The sequence below is a fragment of the Xenopus laevis genome, chromosome 2S (assembly GCF_017654675.1).
Source record: "Xenopus laevis strain J_2021 chromosome 2S, Xenopus_laevis_v10.1, whole genome shotgun sequence".
Lineage (NCBI taxonomy): Eukaryota > Metazoa > Chordata > Amphibia > Anura > Pipidae > Xenopus > Xenopus laevis.
The window spans coordinates 113,398,671-113,407,149 of NC_054374.1; positions in this window are offsets into that span (position 1 = coordinate 113,398,671).

An 8,479-nucleotide genomic window follows, 5' to 3' on the forward strand; every position below is an offset into this window, starting at 1 on the left:
ACAGTTGGATATGAGCATTTTTTGTAAACTGCATTCCCCTGCACTGGATCTTTCATGTGTTTCAGTGCAGGCAAAAAACTCTTGTCTGAAAGAGCCCTACACCATATAGCAATTTTCAAAATGCCGTCAATGTTCTGTAATTAAATGCACTTGTGAAGATGCATACAAGGCATACTGGGGAGTTTTGGCTGGAGAAAAGATTACTTTTGCCCCATTGTTTCAACAGTTGGGACAAGCTGTGCAGAACTGGCCCAAGCTGGCCAGGCTCCCTAGTCAACCTGGCCGGCCATCTTGACCCCCCCACATGTACGACCAGGGATGTCACATGGGATGCCAGAGCTGTGATTGCTAGCTTTATATAGGGGATGCGGGTCTAGAACAGGAGTAGGCAGATGGTAAAGGTATGTGCCCAGTACCCTCTCACCTTTACACCCTAGGCATGTGCCTCTCCTACATACCCCTCCATTCTGCCTAGTCTACAAACTAGAATTTTCACTGTCTCAATTAATGGAATGTAATACTCCATAGTTACCATAGTCCACCTGTTCCTGTTTCTATACACTATGCCTGTGAGCTGTGGCTCATGGAAAACAAACCTGTACTCACATAAACAAAACCTGAGCAGCAGAGGCATAATGGAACTTTCCCTCATGAATAGAAATGACCAGACACTGATTTCAACAACATTTATTGACAATATTGAAACAATGTATATTTGATAGTTGCTGTTCATGATTCCTTCCGTTCTAAATCTTGTGACATTTGACCTTCCAGTGAATGGCTGATTGTGAGCTCCTGTGCATGTGACACGGCACAGCTTATAAGTAGTGGGGCCCCGCTAGTGAGAGGAGCAGAGCTGAGTTGGAGCACAGAGGTGTGAGGGCTGTGTTGTTCCTCCTTGCTTGCTGCCTTCAGGTGCTTCAAGCTCAATTCCCCCGGCCCTGTGTGTCTGTGGAGTCTCTAACTTCTAAGCACTGCTGTCCTGCTATGGGCTCAGATCCCAACAACATGTGCGGCTCCCTGGAGGGTCAGGCCAGCGCACGCCTGTAACTGTGCGTAAGCGACCCTGGAGCGGACCCTATACCTTGCGCAATGTGGATGATCGGTAGCGCTGACCACTGAAGTTCTTTAACTTGACCTGCAGGTGCACAGGTGAGAAGCTATTGAAGTATCCCCCGTTCCTTCAACCTTTCTCTGAACAGCTGCTGCGGGATGCCGGGAGGAGGAGTTAGCGCAGCCTGCTGCCATATATACAAGTTAACTGATTAAAAGGGTGGTTCACCTTTAAGTTAACTTTTAAGTATGTTATAGAATGACCAACTCTAAGCAACTTTTCAGTTGGCGTTCATTATTTATTTTGTATATTTTTTTAAATTATTTTGTTTCTGCTTCTGACTCTTTCCAGCTTTAAAATAGAGGTCACTGAACCGATCTAGAAAGAAAGGCTCTGTAAGACTACACATGTGATGTTATTGTGAGTTTTTATTACTCATATTACTATTCAGACCATACCCTAATTATATTCCAGTCTCTTATTCAGATGAATGCATGGTTGCTATGGTAATTTGGATTCTAGCAAGATTGCTGAGACTGCAAACGGTAGAGTTGCTGAATAAAAAGATAAATAACTCAAAAACCACAAATACTAAAAAATAACAAGCAATTGCAAATTGTCTCAGAATATTGATATTTGCATCATAGTCAAACTTAACTCACAGGTGAACAACCCCTTTAAAGCATGAAATAACAATTCCTTAACAAAATAAGGGAAAAGTGTATTCTACTCTGAGAACTAATTCACATTAGCTGTACTTAAATGCGGTTTTGAATGATGTTCTAGTAGCTTTACCGTATTCTTGCACACAGACACATTTGGGGTTATTTATCAAGGTCCGAATTTATCTCAGTATTTCTAAGTTCCAAGCAACTCCGATTGCCCGAGTGGACCTTATTTATGAAGAAAAAAACCCGGAAAAATAGGGTTGGGCAAACTTCTGAGCTTTCCCCGAAAACTCCAAATTGTTTAGAGTTTTGCACAAAAACTAAGATTTTTTCATAGTTTTCTGAGTTTTTTGCTCAGAAACCACAAACTCATCGGATATTGGTATGGGCATCAGTGCAGACACTGGGACCTTCCCCATTGACTTATACAGGACCTCGAGAGCTTTTAGATTCTGAGGGTTTTTTTTCCTCTGAAAACGAATTATTCAAGGTTTGAATATTCGGAGCTTGATAAATAACCCCCATTGTATCAGGTTGGGTAGGAAAATCCACATCTAATTTTGGAGGGCCCCAAGTGCAACTTCCCCCCCCCCTACACACACACACACACACACAAAAGTACCTGTTATCTTGTTTCTGCTGCAATCTGGGCCAGCGCGGAGTTTCTTATTAGTAGGTAGCAGTGGCTTTGTATTAGCACTGGTGTGGCTGATTCAATGACTGGCCCTTTCTGGGTGCTTGGGTTAAGGGCCAATGCTTGACTCTAATGAATGTCCAGGGCCGGATTTACATTGTGGGCACCCCCACAATATCCACAAATCGGGGCCTGTGAGTGGCTCAGGGTGGGCTGGAACAGTGGCTCAGGCAGATCAGCTTAAAAGTCCAAAAGACACAGCAGCTAACCAGTCAGATGTTGCTATCTTTTCTCACACTGCAGCAGATTGACCAGAGCTTAGTTACATTACTTCTTTGACAACAGGATATAAGATAATATACAGTCACATCTCCTGTTGGGTTCAACTACCAAGGGCGATGAGTGTTTGTAAGTATAAATCAATCAAGCGACTGCATTCCTACTGGGGAGTTTAATTGATTGGGCTGCTTGGGCAGTAAAATACACCAGACCCTGTGACCCAGTGTCTCTTTTTAAGCGCAATCTCTTGCTTGTTCCTGTGCACTGATATAAAAAGAATATTTCTCTAAACTAGTTGCACTGAGGATTTCTCACACTGGGGTTCTGTGTGTCACATGGCTTCTCTTATGATCAGAATTTCCCAGTCCCAGTGGGGTTAATTGGTGAAACCGCTAATCTTTCCATGTTAATCCTTTTCTATGTGTGTGAATTCCAGTTTTATGCTTTTTAAGGGCAATGTTTAGACATTAGATCTCCAGGAGGAATATTAACTACTTAAAAAAATACATACAAGTGGCTTCTTAACATGCTATGATTGCAACAAAGCCACATTGGCACTAATATATATATATTTTAAATATATAAAGGCCAATTTTGGAGAACACAACAAACTTTCATATACTTTGTTATATTTATGTATAATCGCAGGCAAAACTGGTATTAAAAAGAATTAAGATCATTAGTTCATAAATTAAGATTCAAGCTACATCAGTTAAGATCTGAAGGTATGATTAAATATAAACTTAGAGCATGGGGGATAGAGATAGAAATGTGCAAGGAAAAAAAATGTTCTTTAGACACCTTAACATAGCATATTATTCCATAAGAAATGTTATTGCATAGATATAAAAAAAATCCACAGTAACTTTCTTGAGCATAAAAGAAAAAACACACAAGAAACTTCACAAACACCATACTGAAATGCAGAATTTTTTGTTGTTCTTAAAGGGGAACCCCACCAAAATAATGAACAGGTTAAATTATGCATAATGAATGGAAAAAGTAATTATAAATAGCTTTCCAGTATGTATTAATCTAAAATGGTAAGTAGTTATTAAAGTTATTGGAAAATGTATTTAAATGCAGTGTATGTTTATCCTTTATTGTTTTCTGTAGCAGAAGTCAATTAATCAGCTGACTATTTCTGCATTGTTTCAGGAGTCAGAACCAGCTGTACAGAGACTCTAATCAGCCAGACAGATTCTCCTTTTCAGTATCAAATTCAATTATAAATAACATTAAAATAATTTCCTTTCATTATTTAGAAGTAGTTATTGGATTGAGTTCCCCTTTAACATTAGTAGGAACTGAATCCTTCAGAAGCATATTTATCTGCTGAAGGAAGGCATGGGGGATAGATTTTTTTAAAAGGGGACCATACCATCTTACCACGTTTCTATATTGAAAGGATAATTGGGGTATCATTTCTTTAAGGGCAGAGACACACGCTGCTTTTCGAGGAGATTAGTCACCCGGCGACAAATCTCCTCTTCTTCAGGGTAACTAATCTCCCCGAACTGCCTCCCCTGCCTTCCCGTCGGCTACAATGTAAATCGATGGTGGGATAGCACTCGATTCATTTTCCAAAGTCTTATCTGATGTGCATGTTTCTGGTCATTAGGTATTCTTTATCAGCCCACTGGCCAAACAATGGGCCTTGTATATATGAGCAGATGGTCTGCTACATACCATGATAGACTTTATTGTTGGACTTGATACTTGATATGGACCTAAAATGAATAGATCCCCTAATGATGTCAGGTCTCACTCAGCTATTGAACAGGGAGGGTGGAAATACCTATAGAATTTGGAGATTTTATGGGCGTTCCATGTGATCTGGATGAAGGTTCAAGAGTCAAATATCTAATTTGGAAAAGTAGTGCCACCAGGCTTGTGCCTTGCTTAGGGCATTCATTATGCACCAGCAAACTGACCAACTACAAGTTAGAAAGTGAAACAAATATCTAGCATGTTGTTCTGTGCTGGTGGTCCCCATTAGACCCACTGACTTATTTGGAAAACATCTATTATTTTATATATACATATGTGTGTATCTCTATCTATCTATCTATCTATCTATCTATCTATCTATCTATCTATCTATCTATCTATTGAATCTCTGTCATCTATCGAATCTCTATCTTAATTATCGAATCTCTATCTAACCTATCTGTCAAATCTATCCATCTATCAAATCTATCTATCAAATCTATCCATCTATTTATTGAATCTATCAAATCTCTATCTATCTATCTATCTATCTATCTATCTATCTATCTATCTATCTATCTATCATCTATCTATCTATCTATCTATCTATCTATCTATCTATCTATCTATCTATCTATCTATCTATCTATCTATCTATCTATCAAACCTATCAAATCTCTATCTAATCTGTTGAATCTCTATTGAATCTATACAATCTCTACAGTGCAATTTGGGAGGATTTTGAATATGCAAGTGTAACCATGTTTTGGGTGGGCTACACTTTATGCTGTCTATGAAAAGTAAATTCTCTGACAATGATTTAGGATTAGCTGTGACCAGTTCCTGTAGGCACAGGATGAAAAAGTAGAAGTGAAATTTGTAACTTTCATACATTTTATATTTTTTATACCTGGTTTTAACATTTCCATAATATTGGTGTTTAGTTTTACAGCAAGCAACGCATTATTAAGAAGCATTGAACCTAAAAGTGAACCTTACAGTATCATTAAACTGACTTTGCTAGCAATGATCTTAATAGCTCCCATTGAAATGCCTCACTGATGCCTTTTAATCCATTTTATTGGCTGTAAGCAAATGGTTTTATGATACCATTTATATGTGGACTGAATTTAGTTGTTCTTTAAAATAAAACCTGTGTGGGTTAATATGTGTCTCTGAAGGATATTGTAACAAACGTGAGGATGGAAATGGCTATAAAAACTACTAATCTGGCTTGTTACTTTATATCCAATCTATTTTGTAGGACCGGGATGTCCCTTCACTGCAATTGACTTCTCCCACCAGGGACCAGCTTTTGTTGCTTGGCATCGCTACCACCTGTTACTACTGGAAAGGGATCTTCAGGTTGGGCTATATTTTCTAAATGTGTAACCATTAACTTCTCTCTCCATGTAGCATGGCAGAACTGCAATATTCCCAAACTGGGGAGAAGCCCATAAAATAATTCTCTTGGGTTTACTTTTTCTAGCATATGGGTGAGCACTTTTACTCTCCCTCTGTGTTCCACTGATACAGATCCTATGAATTAGGATATCCTATAGGACAAATATTTTTTTCTAATTGGTAAACAATAAGGGGCAGATTTACTCGAGGGGGGCGGAAATTCACCAGCGACCGCTTCACAGCCATCGCTACACTTCGCCATGCGAAAAAATGGCGATGTTTCGCTAGCGTTACTTCAGCAATGCGAGCAATTGAAAGCGAAGATGGGCTAGCACTCAGCGGGATATTTAAAGTTGTATGGACAACAAATACAAATACATTACATTACACAAGTTCAGGGAACCTTAATAAAGAAAATAGAGTTGTTTCGCATATTTAGCATGCTATGTTAAACATTAGAGGAAACCATCAATGTTGCCCATTGCAATCAGCAATCAACCAATTAGCAATAAGCTGCCTACAAGTTTTACACAACATGATAAATAGGCCCCTTAGGGTGGTGGCAGACATGCAGATTAGGGGGAGATTAGTCCTCGTGAGGCATCTGCGGACGACTTCAAAGGACAAAGCAATCCGAATGCCACAGGCCAGGCGAATCACATTCTTGCCGACAGGGAAGGCATAGGGAGATAAGTCACCCAAAGAAGAGGAGATTTGTCAATGGGCAGCTAATCTCCCCTGAATCTGCATGTCTGCCACCACCCTTAAGGAAATATTTATTAACACCCAGTGGCGGAACTACCGGGGGAGCAGGGGGTGCGAGCGGGCCAGGGCCCGCACCCCCTCAGGGCCCCCCAGGCAGACCGTGCACCACTGAAAATGTGGGCCGTATGGAGGGGGCGGGGCCCGTCCCCCTCTAGTTACGCTACTGTTATCACCAGTGATGTTGCCGATAGCAACCAATCAGATCTTTTGTTTTCTAACTTGTAGGTGACTGTTCAAATCTAATTGCTGGTTGGTTGCGATGGGCAACATCACAGGAGATGTTACTAAATATCCCCCCAAGTGTTATGGGAGAGTAAGTAATATATAGGAGGGAACAAGTCACTAATAATTTTTTTTTCTTCTTCGTGGACTTTTAAAATATATTTTTAATTGAAAACCAGCAATTTTTTCAAAGGAATATATCATAACACCCTATTTTAACAATGTAGACATCAGTTAACCCTTTCTCTGCTTTCTCTGTATTGACATGGTTTGATTCTATCTAAATTTTGAATATACCTTAAAATGCACAATCTTTGTTTTTTTTTTTTTTAATGAATGGAAGATTATAGTTGCCCAACAGAAAATGACTGGCAATGAGTGCTTTACCATACTGGAATTTTGCAACTGGAAGGAATGAGTGTGATGTGGGTACTGATGAGTTATTTGGTGCACCCAGGCTGGATGACCCAAATCTGATAAGTGTTGGGTCCATGTTCTCACGCTGGGGAATTGTGTGCAACAGGTATGTACGGTCTTTCTCAAAATGTAGTTCTTTAAAATGTAACCATGGACTTCATGTAAATGCAAATGTGTACCTGATCACATATGCACAGATGTCTCATTAGCATGCATGCCTGTTATTTATACAAAGTATCATATGTATCATATGACACAGAAAGATGTGTGCATTAGTCTTTCTCCCAGCTGAAACCCTGCGTAAGTCTGGCTATCCCTGGTGTTTGTCCTTTGCCTTTGTTGGGGAATGTAAGTGTGTTTGTTTATACTTGTTTTTATTGTTTTTGAATCCTAGTTTGAATGACTACAATCGGCTGGTGACCCTGTGTAATGGAACTAATGAAGGTTCCCTTCAGAGAAACCCTTTTGGTAGTGCAGAAGAAAGGCTTCCATCCATGGAAGATGTACAGAAGTGCCTCTCTTTGAATGACTTTGCTAATTCTCTTTTCTTCAGGAATTCTACTTTCAGCTTCCGGTAGGATGATATCTGTGTCTGTTAATAATGAATATTCCTTGTATAATATAAACTCATTCTTTGATAATCCTAGGAATGCCCTTGAAGGATTTGATGAACCAGATGGAACATTAAATTCAACAGCAGTGAGTCTTCAAAATCTGGTCCATTCTTTCTCAATTGGAACTAGTGCACAATCACACTCTGCCGCCAATGACCCCGTTTTTGTGGTATTGTTTGCTTTTCCTTATCTGAAATGTTTAACAACGAGGCAAATGTAAGAGTCAATTGATTACTGAATTATGTTTGTTTAGAAGACCTAGGGAAACTATGCATGTTGGTGGGGTTTTATTTAAAACACATGAACAATCTCATATCAATTCGAAACAGTGATTACTACATCTATTGGGTAATTTACCGAAATCCCAGACAGAAGTTCAAAGGTGCACCCCTAAATAGTCATTTAAAGAGCACTTCATTGGGTCTGCACAAGTAAATGGCAGTCAGTTTGCAAGTAAGAGAAACACCCGTGGCAGTAATATGGGCTGTGTTTATTGTGCAGAAGGGAGTCCTTGTCAGGGCTCTGAATATCAAAACATACTCCTATAGGGGCTGGAAAAGTCACATGTAAAAACTACGTTACATCCGACGTGATGCGACTGACGTATGTGAACGCAGAAAGCAGTGTCTTCATCCATCAGTCTGACCGTGTAGTTTTTACCTGCAACTTTTCATTCAGTCCAATTATATCTTGACCCTGCAACTCCGTCCGA